The following is a 23,955-nucleotide window of genomic DNA, read 5'->3' on the forward strand; positions in this document are numbered from 1 at the left end:
CATTTATAACATCATGGATGGACCTAGAAGCTATTATGCCAAGTGAAATAAGTCAGAGAGAAAGACTTATTTTCTTAATTTAGAGAGTGGATAAAGGAAAAGTGAAGTAGTTGAAAGATACGAACTTCCAATTATAAGATTAATAAGTACTAAACATGTAATAAGATAAGGCAATGGCACCCCACTCCAGTACTCTTGCCTGGAAAATCCCATGGATGGAGGAGCCTGGTAGGCTGCAGTCCATGGGGTCACTAAGAGTCGGATATGACTGAGCGACTTCACTTTCACTTTCCTGCATTGGAGAAGGAAATGGCAACCCACTCCAGTGTTCTTGCCTGGAGAATCCCAGGGACAGGGGAGCGTGGTGGGCTGCCGTCTAGGGGGTTGCACAGAGTCGGACACAACTGAAGCGACTTAGCAGTAGCAGTAGCAGACATGTAATAAACAACATGATAAATATAACTATGTTATATTTATGTATGTTATCTATGGGAATTCTTAGAAGACTAAACCCTAAGAGTTCTCATCCCAAAGAAAAAAAATATTTTTTTCTTTCTTTTTTATTTTACATCTATATGAGATGATGGGTGCTCACTAAACTTATTGTGGTAATTATTTTATGATGTATGCAAGTCAAATTATTTATGCTATACATCCTTAAAGTTATATAATACTGTATGTCAATTTTATCACACAAAGCTGGGAGAATAAATAAATACAATTTTTAAAAATATGAAAACCATTGCGGTGAAGAGACAATAGAAAGCACCAGGAAACATGGACAAAGGGGAAGAAAACTATATTAGTAATATTTTATGCTTTTAAGTTGGAAGTAGGAACATGGGTATTTAACTTACTAATCATATTCCAGTTAGCTTACATATAAACATCTATATGTATACAGATATAATTTTGGGGATCTGAAATATAATAATGAAAACAGCAAAATTAACAATAAAAATCAAAATCTGGGTAGGAACTCTTAAAAGGATACTTACTGCAAGTTAGAAGATACTGCGAGTTAAAAATCAAAGCATTAAAAATAATAGTAAAAATATTCAAGCAGGATACTGGCAGAAAAAAAACAGAATTAATGAATAGTGTTCTATTCATTATTCTAGTATTTAAAGAATGATTTACTAATTTTCTGTAAGATCATACAGTCCAGTTACTGACATACATCTGAACATTGAATTAGTTTTATTTTCTATATTAAGTGAAATACATGCAAAAATAAAACTACTGTTAGTTTTATGATTTTAATAATTGGATTATGGCATGCAAGCTATTAACATTAGGGGAAGTTATGTGAATTCTGTATTTTGCAACTTTTCTGCAAGTCTAAAATGATTCAAAATAAAACAAAAACTTAATGTAATAATTATGATAAGCAAAAGAAGCCAAATAAAACAGTCATGTTACTTAATTTTATTAGCAACAAGAAGCAGATAAGTGATCACCTAGCACTGGGTGGGAGCAGTGATTGACTGTAAAGGGGCATATAGAAGCTTTTTACCATTCTAATAGTATATTTTCATAATCTTTGCATGACTGTATACATTATTAAAACATTGAACTGTGTACTTAGTATGGTGCATTTTATGAAATATATATTATATTCAATAAAGATACTAAGAAAAGAAATGTATGTATATTCACACATCTATGCCAAGAAGTATATACAAGGAACTTCATGGCAGAATTGGTCATAAGAGAGAAAGGAAAAGAAATACCTTGAGGGCACCAAAATATCCTAAAAGTAAGAAGCTGAATAAGTTATGGTTCATTCATATAATTGGACCTGTACAGTTTCCCAGGTGGCACTAGAGGTAAAGAATCTGCCTGCCAATGCAGGAGACTAAAGAGACAGGTTTGATCCCTGGGTTGGGGAGATTCCCTGGAGAAGGGCATGGCAACCCACTTCAGTATTCTTGCCTGGAGAATCCCATGGACAGAGGACACCGGTGGGCTATGGTTCATAGGATCCCAAAGAGGTGCACATGAATAAGATGACTTAGCAGGCAGCAGGCAGACAGCTATTAAAGAAAGGAAAAAACATGCATACATGCATGTGCTGATACAGAAATATTTTTAAGATCCAGTATGTAACAAAACATACGTACAGTAAAATACACTTTAGGAAAAGGGGGGAAATATTATAATCTGTGTATTTTTTCCATGAATATTTTAGAGAAGGATAAAGTCCCTTCTACTCTCTTAGGTTCTGTAGCTTGGTCTATGAATTAAACTAACATAAGACAGGGACTGCCCTGGTGTTCCAGTGGTTAAAACTCCATGTTTCCAATGCAAGGGGCATGGGTTTGATCCCTAATTGGGGAACTAAGATCCCACATGCCCTGCGATGAGGTCAAAAAAGTATTTTTAAAAAACTTACATAAGACACATTAATAGGATAAATAGGATAAAACATATTATATCTTATTTAATATATGTACATGCACATAAAAGTCTTAAGAAAAATGAAGACTCAAAGCAGTTATCAGGCCCAAAACCTCACATACTTTTTGAAGCAAAGAATGATAAATTATGGAAATGTGACAAGACAAAGTGGTTTGGGGCAGAGGCAATAAATTATGGGAGAGTGACTAGGAAAGAAACAGAGAAAGTAATGGAAGACAAGGGTTATTTCAGTGGGTTTGTCTGTACAGATCTCTTTTGGTGTCACCTCCCAGTCTGGTGATAACAACTTCTCTTCCTGGTACAGAGAGGGGATCTTTCTCATGGGAAATTATATGACCTGCTTATAGGTAGAAAGAGAGAGGTCAGAGAGCTCTTTCTGTACCTGCTCTTTCTCAAGTGCCTTCAGCTCAAAATCAATATGTCAAAGGGGTTGACATGTTTCAGACCCCTGTAGGATAAAAATATCTGAAAAGCATACAAAAAATTAGCAGCAGGATTTGGAAAGGATATTTTTTTTTCAGTTGAAACTCATATTTAAATTCCATTTATTTATATTTTAAGTTTTTTTTTTTTTTAATGTGGACCATTTACAAAGCCTTTATGGACTTTGTTACAATATCACTTTTGTTTTATGTTTTGGTTTTCTGGCCACAAGGCATGTGTTATCCTAGCTCCCCGAAGAGGGATTGAACCAGTATCCCCCGAATTAGAAAGCAAAGTCTTAACCACTGGATCACTAGAGAAGTCCTCTTGTACTTAATTTTAATTACACACACATGCAGTAAAAACTAATTATTATTCTCCAGTATTTACTTTCTTCCTGCTCCTTTACCTAGTTCTAAGGAGGTGAAGAACTCCTTAGAGTTCTTCTCCTGAAGACTCACAGGAGGCTGAGTGGAGACTATATTTTTCGGCCTCTCTTGAGACTAATCAGGATCATATGACTAAGTTCTTGCAAGGAAACATAAGCAGAATCAGGTATGCCATTGCCTGGGCATTTTCTTATAACAAAATTGTTTTGTATCCTGATCTTTTCCCCTTCCAGCAGGTGGTGGGGTGGACTTTAGCCAGCTTTGGCTTTGCAGTGAGGATAGCACCAAGGTGACTGCATTGTGAAGCTAGACATCTGCTTTTATCTTTTTCAAGTCACTTGGAACTGTTGTTCCCTGAGAAAGAAAGAAATACCTGTCTTTTGTGAGCTCTTTTTATTTTGAAATCTTTTTACAGCATCTTGCCTCTCTCCAAGCAAAAACAGCCAGCATATAGTGTGTTGTAAATATAGCCTAATTTTAAAAGTTCAAGAACAATGGAATACGTTTATTTTAAATGAAGATAAAGGGTCATTACTTATTTACCCAATGTGTATATTTCAGTAATATTTGAAACTTCCATTTTAGAATGGCACAATAACTTTGTTCATTTGTATAACTCCTATAGTTTAATTCCCAACTGTTCCTAATTTAATCATGTAAAAAAATCGACCCAAGGTATGTCCGAAGGAAAAGCCAGTTCTTTTCATTTTATTTCAGAGGTTTGCCTTGATATTCACTTTCCTTCATTTTCCTAGACAAGCTCTCACAGGACTATATTTCATTTTGACAGCTATGATATCGTCACTTGTTTACTTCTCATCAGATAATGGACTTAGGTATCTGATTAGCTTTACTCTATTCTTGAAAGAAAAATGTCATCCTCAGGCTAACATATCTTATTGATAGCTGTCAGTAAAATAACCTTTGGCACCTTCTCATTTTTTCCTGAGAGTATTTACATAAAAAATACTGGTCTAACAACTTCCACAAAATGTACTGCAAACAAGGCTAGCTGGATTCAAAAGTGGCATTCATAATTTGAATTAAAGGCTCTCAATAACTATGGTCTACAAATCTATGATAGTCTTAATTCACAGGAAATGTACATGGATTGTGAATCAACTTAATGATCAGGCAGTACAAAAGTTTTCACATTTTGTGTCACTATCAAAATGATTAGTATAGCATCTTTACTTCCATCTAATTTTTGTAAAGCATGAAATATTTTCTATCCTGAAACTTCTATACAGCAATTTCAGAGTTTTTAACATCAACATGTAGAAACAGAGAATTGACTGTTTTTCAAACTCAATATTCTGGAAACAATTAGACTATTGCCATGAATATTCTTATATTCATAAGCGTGAGGCACTCCGCCCATGGCAATAATATATGTACTTATTATGGGGGATTAAACATCTCAAAGTAAAATTTTTCCTGGGAGTATTTACATAAAACACTCTACCCTTATTTTTGTCAATTTTACTATAACTTAACATAGCTGTGAGAAATCTCATATCAAAGGGCTGGTATACAAGATTTCCTTAAGAACACCATGAACAGTATGAAAGGCAAAAAGATGTGACACTGAAAGATGAACTCACCAGGTTGATAGGTATGCAATATGCTACTGGAGAAGAATGGAGAAATAACTCCAGAAAGAATGAAGAGGCAGAGCCAAAGCAAAAACAATGCCCAATTATGGATACAATTAGTGATGGAAGTAGAGTCCTATGCTGTAGAGAACAACATTGCATAGGAACGTGAAATGTTAGATTCACGAATCAAGGTAAATTGGAAGTGGTCAAACAGGAGATGGCAAGAGTGAACATCAAAATTTTAGGAATCAGTGAAATAAAATGTACTGGAATGGGCAAATTTAACTCAGACTATCATTATATCTGCTACTGTAGGCAAGAATCCCGTAAAAGAAATGGAGTAGCCATCATAGTCAACATAAGAGTCCAAAATGCAGTACTTGGGTGCAAGTTCAAAAACAATAGACTGATCTCTGTTCCTTTCTAAGAAAAACCATTCAATATCACAGTAATCCAAGTTTTATGCCCCAATGAGTAATGCTGAAGAAACTGAAGTTGAGTGATTCTATGAAGACTTACAAGACCTTCTAGAATTAACACCCCCCCAAAAAAGATGCCTTTTCATTACAAGGGACTGAAATGCAATAGTAGGAAGTCAAGAGATATCTGGAGTAACAGGCAAATTTGGCTGCGGAATGCAAAATGAGTAGGGCAAAGGCTAACAGAGTTTTGCCAAGAGAACGTACTGGTCATAGCAAACACCCTCTTGCAACAAAACAAGAGAAGACTCTACACATGGGTATCACCAGATGGTCAGTATCGAATAAGATTGATTATATTCTTTGCAGCTGGACATTGAGAAGCGCTAGACAGCAAAAACAAGGCCAGGAGCTGACTGTGGCTCAGATCATGAACTCCTAATTGCCAAATTCAGACTTAAACTGAAGAAAGTAGGGAAATCCACTAGACCATTCAGGTGTGACATAAATCAATCCCTTATGATTATACAGTGGAAATGACAAATAGATTCAAGGGATTCGATCTTACAGACAGAATGCCTGAAGAACTATGGACAGAGGTTCATGACATTGTACAGGAGGCAGGGATCAAGACCATCCCCAAGAAAAAGAAATGTGAAAAGGCCAAATTGTTGTCTGAGGAGGCCTTAAAAATAGCTAAGAAAAGAAGAGAAGCTAAAGGCAAAGGAGAAAAGAAAAGATATACCCATCTGAATGTGGAGTTCCAAAGAATGCCAAGGAGAGATACGAAATCCTTTCTCAGTGATCAGTGCAAAGGAATAGAGAAAAACAATAAAGACTAGAGATGTCTTCAAGAAAACTAGAGATACCAAGGGAACATTTCATGCAAAGATGGGCACAATAAAAGAAAGAAATGTTATGGACCTAAAAGAAGCAGCAGATACTAAAAAGAGGTGGTAAGAATACACAGAAAAACTCTACAAAAAAGATATTCATGACCAAGATAGCCACGAGGGGGTGATCACTCCCCCAGAGCCAGACATCCTGGAATGCCAACTCAAGTGGGCCTTAGGAAGCATCACTACAAACAAAGCTAGTGGAGTGATGGAATTCCAGTTAAACTATTTCAAATCCTAAAAGATGATGCTCTTAAAGTGCTGCACTCAATACGTCAGCAAAATTGGACAACTCAGCAGTGGCCACAGGACTGGAAAAGGTCAGTTTTCATTCCAATCCCTAAGAAGATCAATGCCAAAGAATGTTCAAACTACTGCACAATTGCACTCATCTCACATGCTAGTCGGAGAAGGCAATGGCACCCCACTCCAGTACTCTTGCCTGGAAAATCCCATGGATGCAGGAGCCTGGTGGGCTGCAGTCCACGGGGTCGCTAAGAGTCAGACATGACTGAGCGACTTCACTTTCACTTTTCGCTTGCATGCATTGGAGAAGGAAATGGCAACCCACTCCAGTGTTCTTGCCTGGAGAATCCCAGGGACAGGGGAGCCTGGTGGGCTGCCATCTATGGGGTCACGCAGAGTCAGACACGACTGAAGTGACTTAGCAGCAGCAGCAGCACATGCTAGTAAAGTAATGCTCAAAAATCTCCAAGTCAAGCTTCAACAGTACATGAACTGTGAACTTCCAGATGTTCAAGCTGGTTTTAGAAAAGGCAGACAACCAGAGATCAAATTGCCAACATCCGCTGGATCATGGAAAAAGCAAGAGAGTTCCACAAAAACATCTATTTCTGCTTTACTGACTATGTCAAAGCCTTTGACTATATGGATCATAACAAACTGTGGAAAATTCTTCAAGAGATGGGCATACCAGACCATCTGATCTGCCTCCTGTAAATCTGTATGCAGGTTGGGAAGCAACAGTTAGCACTGGACATGGAACAACAGACTGGTTCCAAATAGGGAAAGGAGTATGTCAAGCCTGTATATTGTCACCCTGATTTTTTAACTTTTATGCAGAGTACATCATGAGAAATGCTGGAGTGGATGAAGCACAAGCTAGAATCACGATTGCCTGGAGAAATATCAATAACCTCAGATATGAAGATAACACCACCCTTATGGCAGATAGCAAAAAAGAACAAAAGAGCCACTTGATGAACGTAAAAGAGGAGAGTGAAAAAGTTGGCTCAAACTCAACATTCAGAAAACTAAGATCATGGCATCTGGTCCCATCACTTCATGGCAAATAGATGGGGAAACAATGGAAACAGAGATAGACTTTGGGGGGAGGGGCTCAAAAATCACTGTAGATGGTTACTGCAGACTTGAAATTAAAAGATGCTTGCTCCTTGGAAGAAAAGCTAGGACCAACCTAGACAACATGCTTAAAAGCAGAGACACTACTTTGCCAACAAAGTTCCATCTAGTTAAAGCTACCATTTTTCCAGTAGTCATGTATGGATGTGAGAGTTGGACCATAACAAAAGCTGAATGCCAAAGAATGGATGCTTTTGAACTATGGAGTTGAAGAAGACTCTTAAGAGTTCCTTGGACTGTAAGGAGATAAACCCAGTGAATCCTAAAGGAAATCAGTCCTGAATATTCATTGGAAGGACTGATGGTGAAGCTGAAACTCCAATACTTTGGCCACCTGATGTGAAGAACTGACTTACTGGAAAATACCCTGATGCTGGGAAAGACTGAAGGCAGGAGGAACAGGCAACAACAGAGGATGAGATGGTTGGATGGCATCACCTACTCAATGGACATGAGTTTGAGCAAGCTCTGGGAGTTGGTGATGGACAGGGAGGCCTGGCATGCTTCAGTCCATGGGGTCACAAAGAGTCAGACACAACTGAGCAACTCAACTGAACTGAACTGATAAAGAAGATTGAGTTCTTTTATGCTTAGATGATCCTGCCAGGTCCCAACAATTCCTTTTGACCTTTTTGGTGTTATTGGTGTTGAGTTTATTTTGGAACTCTTGTAAGTAATTTTTTTTTTTAGTTGACAAGAAAAGATCCTCCAAAGACATGCAAAGCTTTGTTTGTTTTTTAGTCGTTAGGTTGTGTCCAACTCTTTTGCAACCCCATGGACTGTAGCCCTCCATGCTCCTCTGGCCATGGGATTTCCCAGGCAAGAATATTGGGATACTTTGCCGTTTCTTTCTCCAGGGGATCTTCCAGACCCAGGGATTGAACATGGCTCCTGCCATGTTTCCTGCATTTCAGGATGATTCTTTACCACTAAGCAACCAGGCAAAGTTTAGTATGTGCTACATAGTAATAAAGCATCAGTTCAGTTCAGTTCAGTTGCTCAGTCGTGTCCGACTCTTTTCGACCCCATGAATCGAAGCACACCAGGCCTCCCTGTCCATCACCAACTCCCGGAGTTCACTCAGACTCACGTCCATCGAGTCAGTGATGCCATCCATTCTCTGTCGTCCCCTTCTCCTCCTGCCCCCAATCCCTCCCAGCATCAGAGTCTTTTCCAATGAGTCAACTCTTTGCATGAGGTGGCCAAAGTACTGGAGTTTCAGCTTCAGCATCATTCTTTCCAAAGAAATCCCAGGGCTGATCTCCTTCAGAATGGACTGGCTGGATCTCCTTGCAGTCCAAGGGACTCTCAAGAGTCTTCTCCAACACCACAGTTCAAAACCATCAATTCTTCGGCACTCAGCTTTCTTCACAGTCCAACTTTCATATCCATACATGACCACTGGAAAAACCATAGCCTTGACTAGACGGACCTTTGTTGGCAAAGTAATGTCTCTGCTTTCGAATATGCTATCTAGGTTGATCATAACTTTCCTTCCAAGGAGTAAGCGTCTTTTAATTTCATGGCTGCAGTCCCAATCTGCAGTGATTTTGGAGCCCAGAAAAATAAAGTCTGACACTGTTTCCACTGTTTCCCCACCTATTTCCCATGAAGTGATGGGACCGGATGCCATGATCTTCGTTTTCTGAATGTTGAGCTTTAAGCCAAATTTTTCACTCTCCACTTTCACTTTCATCAAGAGGCTTTTGAGTTCCTCTTCACTTTCTGCCATAAGGGTGGTGTCATCTGCATATCTGAGGTTATTGATATTTCTCCCAGCAATCTTGATTCGAGCTCGTGTTCCTCCCAGTCCAGCGTTTCTCATGATGTACTCTGCATAGAAGTTAAATAAGCAAGGTGACAATATACAGCCTTGATGTACTCCTTTTCCTATTTGGAACCAGTCTGTTGTTCCATGTCCAGTTCTAACTGTTGCTTCCTGACCTGCATACAAATTTCTCAAGAGGCAGGTCAGGTGGTCTGGTATTCCCATCTCTTTCAGAATTTTCCACAGTTTATCGTGATCCACACAGTCAAAGGATTTGGCATAGTCAGTAAAGCAGAAACAGATGTTTTGCTGGAACTCTCTTGTTTTTTCCATGATCCAGCGAATGTTGGCAATTTGATCTCTGGTTGTCTGCCTTTTCTAAAACCAGCTTGAACATCTGGAAGTTCACAGTTCACATATTGCTGAAGCCTGGCTTGGAGAATTTTGAGCACTACTTTACTAGCATGTGAGATGAGTGCAATTGTGTGGTAGTTTGAGCATTCTTTGGCATTGCCTTTCTTAGGGATTGGAATGAAAACTGACCTTTTCCAGTCCTGTGGCCACTGCTGAGGTTTCCAAATTTGCTGGCATATTGAGTTCAGCACTTTCACAGCATCATCTTTCAAGATTTGAAATAGCTCAACTGGAATTCCATCACCTCTACTAGCTTTGTTCGTAGTGATGCTTTCTAAGGCCCACTTGACTTCACATTCCAGGATGTCTGGCTCTAGGTGAGTGATCACACCATCATGATTATCTGAGTCATGAAGATCTTTTTGTACAGTTCTTCTGTGTATTCTTGCCACCTCTTCTTGATATCTTCTGCTTCTGTTAGGTCCATACCATTTCTGTCCTTTATCGAGCTCATCTTTGCATGAAATGTTCCCTTGGTATCTCTAATTCTAAGCATAGATGAAGGCTATTGCACAATTCTAAGTTAAGATGATGGCCATAACTAACATACAGTCAATGAGGATGAAAGGGAAGGTGCAGATGTGATGGGAGAATCACTGAGAAATGAAACCCATAATGATGGATAATTAATTGAATATGGGAAATGAGATTAAGTGGGCTTCTTCAGCAGCTCAGTGGTAAAGAGTACACCTGCACCCCTGGGTCAGGATAATCTCCTGGAGGAGGGCATGGCCACCCGCTCCAGTATTCTTGCCTGGAGAATCCCATGGACAGAGGAACCTGGCGGGCTACAGTCCATATGGTCACAAAGAGTTGAACATGACTAAAGTAACTGACCATGCATGCACACAATGAGATTAACAACAGGTCAAGGAAGGCTATGAGGCCTTAAGTTTGGCAAACTTAAGTAATGGAAGAGATGTAAAATAAGCATTTGATGAATGAAAGTAAAACCTTTTTTACCTTGGTTTAAAGTAAAATGGGCAAGCACAGCAGGACTATTGCAGGAGTTCAATAAATTCGGGAGTATTGTCAATCCTAATATTGGCCAAAAGTTTCATTTGAGTTTTTCTATAAGACGTTATGGAGAAACCAGCGTGAGCCTTTTATCTAACCCAATAGATATTCAAATTCTGATGTTTAATTTACTTGGAACCATGCTTGTAGAAGGCACTTCAAAGACTGCAACTTTGAGGTATCCCTTTCTTTTTGTTATAATTAATTGCTGCAGAAAAAAATAAGATGGGAGGAGAGAAAAAAATAAGCATTTAACATCAAGTCTGAAAGTCTATTTCCAACAAGAGATTTAAGGAAATCGCAATCCAACAAATATTTGCTTGAACATTAACTCTGGAGTTTGGGCTGGAGTTGCCCTCAAGGGGAAATAATCATTATTGAAGAACTCTAAAAGAACAAAGATTAAGTCAATTATTATAGAAGAAGTAACAACATTGAACTGTTGCTTTCAAATAAAATTTAGGTCACTTTTATTTAGACATACACAGAAAAACAATTGGATCAGATAGCATTTGTGAGGCAAATATTGCTCTGCACTTTACTCAATAGAGGGCTACTGTCTTGAGTCATTGAAATGTTTGCTACTGATCTATGCAGGTATAAATACAGAGGTTCAAAGAGTTTAGAAACTTTTACAACCATTTGAAAGTATGTTTTAAACATAAAAACAATGAATTTATTAATATAAGCTTTTCATATCTATTTTGTATTTCTAGCAATTTATGTTTTTATATTGCAATGTTGGACTATGACTGAATAGAAACTTCCCAAAAAACTGGCCCTTCATCACAGAGAGGTTGAGAAGCACTGTGTTAGAGGATGGATAACATTACTACAGAAACATAAAGGAGAGCATTCCATGGTTTTCACAAAGCAGTATATTTCACGTGTTCTAGGATCAGAAAGTAGCCTAGTTTTACTGAAGTATAGTGTGCCAAAAAAGGTTTAGGGTTAGAGCCCACCTGCAATGCAGGAGAGCCTGATTCGATCCCTGAGTCAGGAAGATCCCCTGGAGAAAGAAACAGCAACCCATGCCAGTGTTCTTGCCTGGATGATGCCATGGAAGGAGGAGCCTGCCAGGCTACATATAGTCCATGGGGTCACAAAGAGTTGGACACAACTGAGCAATTTTTGGAGAAGGCAATGGCACCCCACTCCAGTACTCTTGCCTGGAAAATCCCATGGACAGAGGAGCCTGGTAGGCTGCAGTCCATGGGGTGGCTAAGAGTCAGACATGACTAAGCGACTTCACTTTCACTTTTCATGCATTGGAGAAGGAAATGGCAACCCACTCCAGTGTTCTTGCCTGGAGAATCTCAGGGACGGCAGAGCCTGATGGGCTGCCGTCTATGGGGTCGCACAGAGTCAGACACAACTGAAGTGACTTAGCAGAGCAACTTTCACTTCATTTCACTTCAACTTAGGGTTATAACTTAGGAAGTCTTGACTGCTATAATTTATTATAATTAAAGAGAACTTACCAAGATTTCATTTACTGTACGCTCATTTGATTAAGCATTCAGTTCAGTTCAGTTCGGTTCAGTCCAGTCGCTCAGTCGTGTCCGACTCTTTGCGACCCCATGAATCACAGCACGCCAGGCCTCCCTGTCCATCACCAACACCCGGAGTTCACTCAGACTCACGTCCATCAAGTCAGTGATTCCATCCAGCCATCTCATCCTCTGTCGTCCCCTTCTGCTCCTGCCCCCAATCCCTCCCAGCATCAGAGACTTCTCCAATGAGTCAACTCTTCGCATGAGATGGCCAATGATCAGGCTAAAAGCTAAACACAAGACATGTCATTTTTCTATTTAAGTCACCTGGATAGTTTGGTTTCATTAATGAGCATGTGTTATTTTCAAGTCACTCTCCAAATTTATCCCGTGTTCATTTTCTTCTGTTGGCTGGAATACCTAAGATTTCTTTTGGAGAACAGCACTTTAAACCACAAGGTCTTCCTAGTGTTAATTGAAAAAAAAAAAAAAAGAATCTCCTGAATTAATGTTGATAAATTCCCTGGTAGCTCAGTCGGTAAAGAATCTGCCTGCAGTGCAAGAGACCTGAGTTCAATCCCTGGTCAGCAAGATCCCCTGGAGAAGGAAATGGCAACCCACTCTAGTATTCTTGCTTGGAAAATCCCACTCACAGAGGAGCCTGGCAGGCTGCAGTCCATGGGGTCACAAGAGTCGGACATATCTTAACAACTAAACCACAAAAGATATATATATTTTTAAGTTAGTATCATAACTTGCGTAGAAATAAAAAATGAACATGTGCCACATATTATATTTACCTCATTAATTAATGAGGGAATCAATAAAATGTCACAACTGGTTCAAAGGAGAATTCAAATAACTCACATATAAAGACAATCAAGAATGCTAAAATAAATTTGCAAATATATGTAAATCTGATGAATATCCATGAGGTAATAATCAGTTGCATTCTACTGGACAAAATTCACTTTCATCTCTAAGGATAAGAATTATTTGCATTACTAAATAGCTCAAAGAGGATGAAAGGATCAGAGCCACATAGAATCAGATATCTAGGAAAGGTGCTCTATCCAGAACACTAAGTAACTTTTGGTTTTTGTCCATGTCAATGCCTCTGGCAATTTTCCACTAAAATTCTATCAACTGAAACCTTCTATCTTTGCATGCTGTGTTCCATTGTTATTATTTTCTCCATTTACCCTTAAGTAAGAAGAGGAGACATATAGTCTAGCTTCCTTAACAAATTATTGACCAGGGGATTTTTGCAGAAACTAATGCCTGTGGCTGGAGATTTGTATGTAAGCAAACATTGAAACACTCTGGTTAATAATGTTTGCATAACAAAAATATATTAATAAGTCTCTGGTCAATAAGTTATTAAAACTGGGGTTTCAAATCAACTGTTTTTCAAACAGTTTAGCTGTCATGCATTTGAGAAAGGGTTGCATTAGGTCACCATATTTTCTATGTCTAATACCTTTTGGTGGCACTTATAAGTAGCCATGTGCTGTATATATAGATTTCTTCCAATTCTCCATATAGAAAATTCATTTGTTTTTAATCCACCACCGTTTACTGAAACCTAAAAGATCATGTTTACATCTGAAATTCTGCTTGACAGCCTGTGGTTTACAAGAAAAATTGCATAGATGTTCTGTTATAACATGGCAGGAGACTATAGCGTGAGCACGTAGCATTTCAGATTAATACATGGTAATGTGAGCAAGCAGTGGAATGTTTAAGCAACACACGGCTCCTGTGGAGGAGGCTCACACCTTTCTATGTCTACTCCACCTTACACTGTTGATTTAAAGCCAGACAGAACACAGCCCTGGGTTGATCTGTACCCTATGAATAGGAGCTCGTGGTTTCCAAAAAGGCCCTATTAGGCAGGCATCAGTGCTTCCTGGAAACCTGAAAGAGATACCACAAGGCTGAGGGGCTTTCCAGTTCACGCCTCTGAGACTGTTGGTTGATTAAGTTTGAGGGTCTTATGTGAAGTGCGTTGGGGGAATCCACACTGTGACACTGGCAACACAATGCTTCTTTTTCTGATTAACCTCCCCAGGGTTCTCAACTCAAAACCCTGCTCTTGTACTCACTTCACTTAAAATTTTACAAAAGCCGGAACCCCCAAGGTCTCATTGGCTCCTATAGAAATCTGTCTTTGCTGCCAAAAATTTATTTTCTTTAAGAGAGGGCTATGTCCTCCCACCTACCTCCCCTTTGGCATATTGTCCAGCTGTGTATCAGACCTCATCCACTATCCTCCTGATAACTAAGATGAATCTGACTCTGTGCGTACAATCATTCTGATTCTGATAATTGCATGCTTGGCTTAGTAGTGGGTGCCAGCCACAAATGTGATAATTTCTTCTTCCCACAGCCTCACACAAAGAGATAATTTGTTCCATGCCCCCAGCAACAGGTGAATGGCACAAAGCATGAGCAATGCCTGCATGCAAAGAAAGGCACGTTTTGCAGATAAAATGGGTGACAGAGAAATGATCCATATGCACAATTACTAAATTTGCATTAATCATTTTGGGATGGATGCTCTCATTGTATGGGTCTTGAGAAATTTGGCAGAGGAAAGCTGTTGCCTAGGGGATAAAAATAGCTTTATTCTTGCCATCATAAGCCTCAGCTCTGGGGCATTCAATTCCCTTGCCAACTTTTTGAAACTCCAGCCCAAGGCACTAGAGTCACTTAAAGCCTTCCACTTCTCAATCAAATTCCAAGTTTTTCTTTTTCCGATACTTAGGTTTTATTTGTTCTCAAACAACAGTATCAACTCAGCTTGCATTCTCATGGCAATTATGTGCTGTTCCCATACTAGTATGAGAAGAAAATGTTAAAAAGTATCCCACAGGTAAATCTATAGAAGGTGAAACACAGCTATTAGTATAAAAAGAAAGATTTTAGGCTTCTTACAAACCATTCATCCTGCTTCATAAATTGTCAGGAAGAAATGGTCACTCATTTGAGTGCCACTGAAACCCATGCTTAAGCCACAAGTGAAAATGAAAGGAAACCTGTGCCAGGAAGGTTGTACAAAGAAAACTCTACATGTCCAGCTGCACTACAACTACAGATGAACATTGAAAGGTCTGGAGGAAAGCAAAACATAATAGATGGTGATTTAGGAAAGCAATTAGTATGTATATATTCCTATGAATGGAGGTTATATGGTTAACTCTGTTCAATCCCCTGCCCACAGATTCAGACTGTCCCTCTTGAAGAGCTGCTGTCCACTACTCCCACAAACACAAAAAGCCTCTTCATGCCTCATTATGACCACCTACCACACACATACTCTTTTAAGACTTCTCTGGTCTATATCGTCTATGTCTGCTCATACCATCTTTGTGACCACAGCTATAAAACTTTTCTGCTGAACTCTGTTCTTGTTCCAGGGACATGCTCTTGAAGCAAACATTTTAAATTAATATTTTTTGCTAGTGAGGCCACTCTCACTTGCAAAAGTGACTTTGGTTCTCCTCTGTGCTGTCGGCAGATGTCATCTGGAGCAAGCCAAGGGAAAGTGGAGTGCACCTTTATCTGTTACCTCTTTCAACCCCAATGACTTCTGTCTGAGCATTCCCATCTTTCAGAATGTTTTTTTTTTTTTTTCCTCTCCATAAAACTAGGCAAGAAAAGCAGCATGTCCTGGTGGCCAGAGTTGGGAGGTGGGGGTAATACCAGCATTTTACAGAAAATAGTGGACTGCTAGCCATCTGGGGTAGGCAGAATAATGGCCCCATGTCAACCTAATTGTCAAAGCCGAGACCCACAGATGAGGGAGCCCCACTGGAACCAGCAAATCCACCTACCTAGTTGGGAAGAGACAGGTAGACAGGTAGGTGACAGGGCCCAGGCAAAACCAGACCAGCTAAGCCTCACCCAAATCGTCAGACTGTAAAATCATGATCTAAATGCATATTTTTTCAAGAAACTAAATATTAGGGTGATTTTTACGTAACAATAACTAATTCCACACAAAGCAGAGACATTACTTTGCCAACAAAGGTTCGTCTAGTCAAGGCTATGGTTTTTCCTGTGGTCATGTATGGATGTGAGAGTTGGACTGTGAAGAACGCTGAGTGCCAAAGAATTGATGCTTTTGAACTGTGGTGTTGGAGAAGACTCTCGAGAGTTCCTTGGACTGCAAGGAGATCCAACCAGTCCATTCTGAAGGAGATCAGTCCTGGGTGTTCTTTGGAAGGAATGATGCTAAAGCTGAAACTCCAGTACTTTGGCCACCTCATGCGAAGAGTTGACTCATTGGAAAAGACTCTGATGCTGGGAGGGATTGGGGGCAGGAGGAGAAGGGGATGACAGAGGATGAGATGGCTGGATGGCATCACTGACTCGATGGACGTAAGTCTGAGTGAACTCCGGGAGTTGTTGATGGACAGGGAAGCCTGGCATGCTGTGATTCACGGGGTCGCAAAGAGTCAGACATGACTGAGCAACTGAACTGAACTGAACTGAACCTCCACCGTGCCTGGATATTTGTATGCCTAGATTCTTACATACACGGAACCTGTCACAAGAGAGCTCAGTGACCTTTGTCAACTCATTTAGCTCCCAAACTTTTCATCTGTAAAATGAGAAGTTGCTACCATGTGATATACAATACCACATTTAGCTTTATGAATCCATCAAGGATAAAAAGGGGAAAAGATTTCAAAATATTCCTCCCATTAAGACAAACAAAGGGCATGACTGGCATGTCATCCACAGATTACCATTCGTATTTGACTGGAAGGATGAATTTTAGCAATGCTGAAATCAAAATTAAGCCCTGAGTTGAATATATACATTATATATACAATATATGCATTCATTTCACATCTCCTCTTTTCATTTATTTAAGATCACAGTAGAAGAAACTGAAGGATATAGCCCAGTAACAATAAAAATAAATAGTAAGTAATAGACAGAAAAGAGTATTTAAATTACTAAGCAATATACCCCATTATTGGATCCTAGGCAAATAATAACACACTGCTCTCTGTTTCTATATAACTTAGTGACTTGGTTTTTGTCCTGGGAAAAATAAATCCAGAAAATAGCTGTATGTCTTCTAAAATAAAGCCAGTCAACACACAAAATTGAATATTTACTTTATTCAATTTGTATAAAGTACAAATTTAAAGTACAAATCGCATGTGTGCATGTGTGTTATCAAGTTATTTCCCCCCAATTCCAAATGCACACTCCTTAACTCTTCTTTGTGATGTCAAAGTTGAATTCTACAATTTTCCCCACAACATCAGGCTTTGTCAACAGAGGGCGCTGAAGGGATGCAGCAAGATCAGAACAGATTCAGGAGATTCTTAATGTTGCAGCTTTCAGTAGATGGGTATGGAGGCGACCCAGGAGCAATGACTCTGACAACCTCCTCAGCCACAGTGGACTGTTCCTGCGGACCAGCTCAGTCCACAGGCAATTCAGCCAGTTTCTCTGCCTGCTGCTGCCTGCCTTCCATGGATGGACTCAAGCTCTTACTATTTGTGTTAACTAAGGTACATGAAATAACTTGTGCATAATGTTATTTTGATCCTTTTTGACTAGCAGTCAAATGTCATTATATTAAAAAATTATCATATAAAAGTTCATGAAAGCTAACAATCCATCCATCATTTCTAAAGAACTGTCCCAAACTGGGGTGAGGGAGCTGGGCTGTCCTACTTCAATAAGACTGGTCACTAGCGAAGAGTCTGCTAGAGGCAAGTACCCTTCCAGTCAGTCTGGGTTCTCTGCCCAAGCAGTCAGCTCAGTTCAGTTCAGATCAGTTCACTTGCTCAATCGTGTATGACTCTTTGTGACCCCATGGACTGCAGCACGCCAGGCCTCCCTGTCCATCACCAACTCCCAGAATTTACTCAAACTCATGTCCATTGAGTTGGTGATGCCATCCAACCATCTCATCCTCTGTCATCCCCTTCTCCTCCTGCCTTCAATCTTTCCCAGCATCAGGGTCTTTTCAAACAAGTCAGCTCTTCACATCAGGTGGCCAAAGTATTGGAGTTTCAGCTTCAACATCAGTTCTTCCAATGAATGTTCAGGACTGATTTCGTTTAGGATGGACTGGTTGCAGTCTGAGGGACACTCAAGAGTCTTCTCCTACACCACAGTTCAAAAGCATCAATTCTTCGGCGCTCAACTTTCTATTTTTTTTTTTTTTCAACTTTCTTTATAGTCCAACTCTTACATCCATATACGACCACTGGAAAACCATAGCCTTCACTAGATGGACCTTTGTTGGCAAAGTAATGTCTCTGCTTTTTCATATGCTCTCTAGGTTGGTCATAACTTTGCTTCTAAGCAGTAAGCGTCTTTTTATTTCATGGCTGAAGTCACCATCTACAGTGATTTTGGAACCCCCCAAAATAAAGTCTGCCACTGTTTCCACAGTTTCTCCATCTATTTTCTATGAGAGGTGGGACCAGATGCCACGATCTTAGTTTTCTGAATGTTGAGCTTTAAGCCAAATTTTCACCCTCCTCTTTCACTTTCATCAAAAGACTCTTTAGTTCTTCTTCACATTTTGCCATAAGGGTGGTGTCACCTGCATATCTGAGGTTACTGATATTTCTCCTGGCAGTCTTGATTTCAGCTTATGCTTCATCCAGCCCAGCGTTTCTCATGATGTACTCTGCATATAAGTTAAATAAGCAGGGTGACAATATACAGCCTTGATGTACTCCTTTTCCTATTTGGAACCAGTCTGTTGTCTCATGTCCAGTTCTAACTCTTGCTTCCTGACTTGCATACAGGTTTTTCAAGAGGCAGGTCAGGGGGTCTGGTATTCCCATCTCTTTCAGAATTTTCCACCGTTTATTGTGATCCACACAGTCAAAGGCTTTGACATAGTTAATAAAGCACGAATAGATGTTTTTCTGGAACTCTCTTGCTTTTCTGATGATCCAGCAAATGTTGGCAATTTGTTCTCTGGTTCCTCTGCCTTTTCTAAATCCAGCTTGAACATCTGGAAGATCACGGTTCACATATTGCTGAAGCCTGGCTTGAAGAATTTTGAGCATTACTTTACTAGTGTATGAGGTAGTTTGAGCATTCTTTGGCATTGCCTTTCTTAGGGATTGGAATGAAAACTGACCTTTTCCAGTCCTGTGGCCACTGCTGAGTTTTCCAAATTTGCTGGCATATTGAGTGGAGCACTTTCACAGCATCTTTTAGGATTTGAAATAGCTCAACTGGAATTTCATCACCTCCACTAGCTTTGTTTGTAGTGATGCTCTTAAGGCCCACTTGACTTCACATTCCAGGATGTCTGGCTCTAGATGAGTGATCACACCATCGTGATTATCTGGGTTGTGAAGATCTCTTTTGTACACTTCTTCTGTGTATGCTTGCCACCTCTTCTTAATATCTTCTGCTTCTGTTAGGTCCTTACCATTTCAGTCCTTTATTGATCCATCATTGCATGAAATGTTCCCTTGGTATCTCTAATATTTGAAGACATCTCTAGTCTTTCCCATCCACTCCAGTGTTCTTGCCTGGAGAATCCCAGGGATGGGGGAGCCTGTTTGGTTGCCGTCTACAGAGTCTCACAGAGTCAGACACAACTGAAGCAACTTAGCAGTAGCTAGTCTTTCCCATTCTATTGTTTTCCTCTATTTCTTTGCACTGATCACTGAGAAAGGCTTTCATATCTCTCCTTGCTATTCTTTGGAACTCGGTCTTCAAATTGGTATATCTTTCCTTTTGTCCTTAGCTTTTGGCTTCTCTTCTGTTCACAGCTATTTGTAAGGCCTCCTCAGACAGCCATTTTGCTTTTTTGCATTTCTTTTTCTTGGGGATCGTCTTGATCCCTGTCTCCTGTACAATGTTACGAACCTCCATCCATAGTTCATCAGGCACTCCATCTATCAGATCTAGTCCCTTAAATGTATTTCTCACTTGCACTGTATAATCATTACGGATTTGATTTAGGTCATAGCTGAATGGTCTAGTGGTTTTCCCTACTTTCTTCAATGTAAGTCTGAATTTGGCAATAAAGAGTTCATGATCTGAGCCATAGTCAGCTCCCGGTCTTGTTTTTGCTGACTGTATAGATCTTCTTCATCTTTGGATGCAAAGAATATAATCAATCTGATTTCGGTGCTGGCCATATGGTGATGTCCATGTGTAGAGTCTTCTTTTGTGTTGTTAGAAGAGGGTGTTTGCTATGACCAGTGCATTCTCCTGGAAGAACTCTCTTAACCTTTGCCCTGCTTCATTCTGTATTCCAAGGTATACAAAATGGTACTGTTACTCCAGGTATTTCTTGACTTTCAACTTTTGCATTCCAGTCCCCTATAATGAAAAGGACATCTTTTGGGGGTGTTAATTCTAGACAGTATTGTAGGTCTTCATAAAACCGTTCAACTTCAGCTTCTTCAGCATTACTGGTTGGGGCATAGACTTGGATTTCCATGATATTGAATGGTTTGCCTTGGAAACAAACAGATCATTCTGTCGATTTTTGAGATTGCATCCAAGTACTGCATTTCAGACTCTTTTTTTGACTATAATGGCTACTCCATTTCTTCTAAGGGATTCTTGGCCATAGTAGTAGATATAATGGTCATCTGAATTAAATTCATCTGTTCCAGTCCATTTTAGTTCCATGATTCTTAAAATATCAATGTTCACTCTTGCCATCTCCTGTTTGATCACTTCCAATTTGCCTTGATTCATAGACCTAACATTCCAGGTTCCTATGCAATATTGCTACAGCACTGGACAGCCCAAGCAATCACAGTAGCTCTATTCAATGGAGGGTTGACCTCTGTAGATAACAAAAAAAAAAAAAAAAAGCACACCAGAGCAGGGGGATGCAAGAGTGGATGGAATCAAGGGTGAATCCCAGGGCATCTAGGCAGAACAACAAGAGCACCTGATACTTCATGAAAGAATTCTCCACTTTTTAGTGTTTTTATTTCAGATGATTGTCAGAACTATCCTGAGTGATTCAAAAGAGAAAAGATCTAGAATCAAAGATTTTACCAAAAGATCAGGTATGGTGTCAAATAGTGGTAGCTGGAGATGGATTTAGTAATCCTATGTTAGTCACTAAGTCCAGACTCTTCTGCAAAATAAACAGAAATGGTCTAAGAAAATATATGAAATTTAAAGATGACACGAAGTTCTGTTTAAATACGGTCATGGGAAGATGTAGAGGTGGAGGTATTTCTCCAGGGATCTCTAGGGTTTCTTTCTTAACAGTGTCACCTCATGTACTTGTTTGAGACTCCAAGCGGAACCCAAAGATTTAGACATGCTTTCGAGTTTGGGTTCAGACTATTTGTCTTTGCTTCTGTGAAACCTGAATCTGAATCATGCACATCTTCTGACCATGTATGAATACTGAAAGTAAAAGAGATGAGAGAAAACTGCTAAGCCAGAATACAAAGAATGTAGGGGAAACATGAATTTCTAGAGGCTGCAACTAAAAATAATTTGGTAACTGACAAAATTATTACATGAAAAATTTCAATCCCATCCTCATGGAAAAAATACAAGGACAAGCAAGGTATCTTCAGCATTGTTTCATTGACTAAGGAAGGGTGCTCTTGGATCAGAGAACACCCGAATTCATATTTATGCCAGGTTATGATATATCACTCATAGCCAGGAAGTACATTTATCTGAAAATAAATCTTAGCTCTCAATGACATTCTAACAGGGCAGGATACACAACAAATGCCAGAACTGATGTGTTACATTGTCAAATGGTTCTGCTTCTGGCAGATTTCCTCCCCACATTAGGCAGAGATGTCTGGCTTCAATCTTTAGCAAAGAATGAAAAATACACACCAGATTCAACTCCTTTTCAAGAGAAATAAGGATATAACACCATTAATCATTTAGTCTAATAATCAGGAAAACTCATCCTAAAATTCACAATCCTAAAATTAAACAAAATCAGTATCCTAAAAAACAAAGGAGGTCGGAATAAGAAGAGATTTTGTTGTTGTTCAGTTGCTAAATTTTGTCCAACTCAAATAGACACTTATGCTGATCTCAGCATCTATTTGTTCCTTCTTTCTCTCTCTCTCCCTTCCTCTTTTTTTCTCCCTCTACTACCACTTCTCTTTCTTTTTTGTTATGAGGAATAAACATATGATAAAGCATACTAATCTTCAGCGTACTGCTTAATGATGGACTTCACACACACACACACACACACACACACACACACACGCACACACACATATAGGGATCATTTCCAGAAAGTCCAAATTAAATCCAGTAGCATATTCTAATCTCTGTAATCACACATAAATTTTTATACTACGTATTTTTCTTGAACTTATTATAACATTTTGCCTATGTTGTTGCATTTATCAGAAGTTTATTCTTTTATATTGTTGTGTAAGTTACTTTGCATGAATAGCCTATCTTTTTACCACCCTTTCTATTGTGAAGGAAACTGTAGCTTTTTTCTTTGGAAGAGCTATTATGAACGCTGCAGCAGAATGCATGTTGACTGGTGAACATTAAGACACATTTCTGTTCAGTATGTGCTCCAGAGTAGAATTGCTAGAACATAGGGGAAAATGTTTGGCTTTATAGATACAGGCAAACAGTTTCCAAAGAGGCTGTTCCAACTTCTATTTCCACTAGCCCTGTATATTTAATATAATTCCCTAAAATGTTGAACATCTTTTCCTATGCCTATTGGCCATCTGTATGTCATCTTTGGAGAAATGTTTATTTAGGTCTTCAAAATTCCTATGCAGCAGGACCCTGTTGTTTATCCATCTATACATAAAAGCTTATATGCATCTGCTAACCCCAGCCTCCAATTCATGCCTCCTCCAAAGCACTCCTCATTGGCAAACACAAGTCTGTTCTCCCTGTCAGTGAGTCTGTTTCTGTTTCGTAGATAGGTTATTTGTGTCATATTTTAAATTCTACATATAAGTGATACTATATGGTATTTTTCTTTCTCTTTCTGACTTATTTAACTTAGTATGAATATCTCTAGTTGCTTCCATATTGTTCCAAATAATATTGTTTGGCTCCTTTATTTGACTAAGTCAGTTCAGTTCAGTTGCTCTGTCATGTCTGACTCTTTGCAACCACATGAACCGCAGCATGCCAGGACTCCCTGTCGATCACCAATTCCTGGAGTCTACGCAAACCCATGTCCATTGAGTCAGTGATGCCATCCAACCATCTCATCCACTGTCATCCCCTTCTCCTCCTGCCTTCAATCTTTCCCAGCATCAGGGTCTTTCCCAATGAGTCAACTCTTCACATCAGGTAGCCAAAGTATTGGAGTTTCAGCTTCAGCATCAGTCCTACCAATGAACACCGAGGACTGGTCTCCTTTAGGATGGACTGGTTGGATCTCCTTGCAGTCCAAGGGACTCTCAAGAGTCTTCTCCAACACCATAGTTCAAAACCATCAATTCTTCGGGCTCAGCTTTCTTTATAGTCCAACTCTGACATCCATACATGACCACTGGAAAAACCATACCCTTGACTAGACAGACATTTGTTGGCAAAGTAATGTCTCTGCTTTTTAATATGCTATCTAGGTTGGTCATAACTTTCCTTCCAAGGAGTAAGCGTCTTTTAATTTCATGGCTGTAATCACCATCTGCAGTGATTTTGGAGCCCCCAAAAATAAAGTCAGCCACTTTTCCCCATCTATCTGCCATGAAGTGGTGGTACCAGATGCCATGATCTTAGTTTTCTGAATGTTGAGCTT

This window comes from Bos javanicus, chromosome 1, assembly GCF_032452875.1.
Source record: "Bos javanicus breed banteng chromosome 1, ARS-OSU_banteng_1.0, whole genome shotgun sequence".
NCBI classification, from domain to species: Eukaryota; Metazoa; Chordata; class Mammalia; order Artiodactyla; family Bovidae; genus Bos; species Bos javanicus.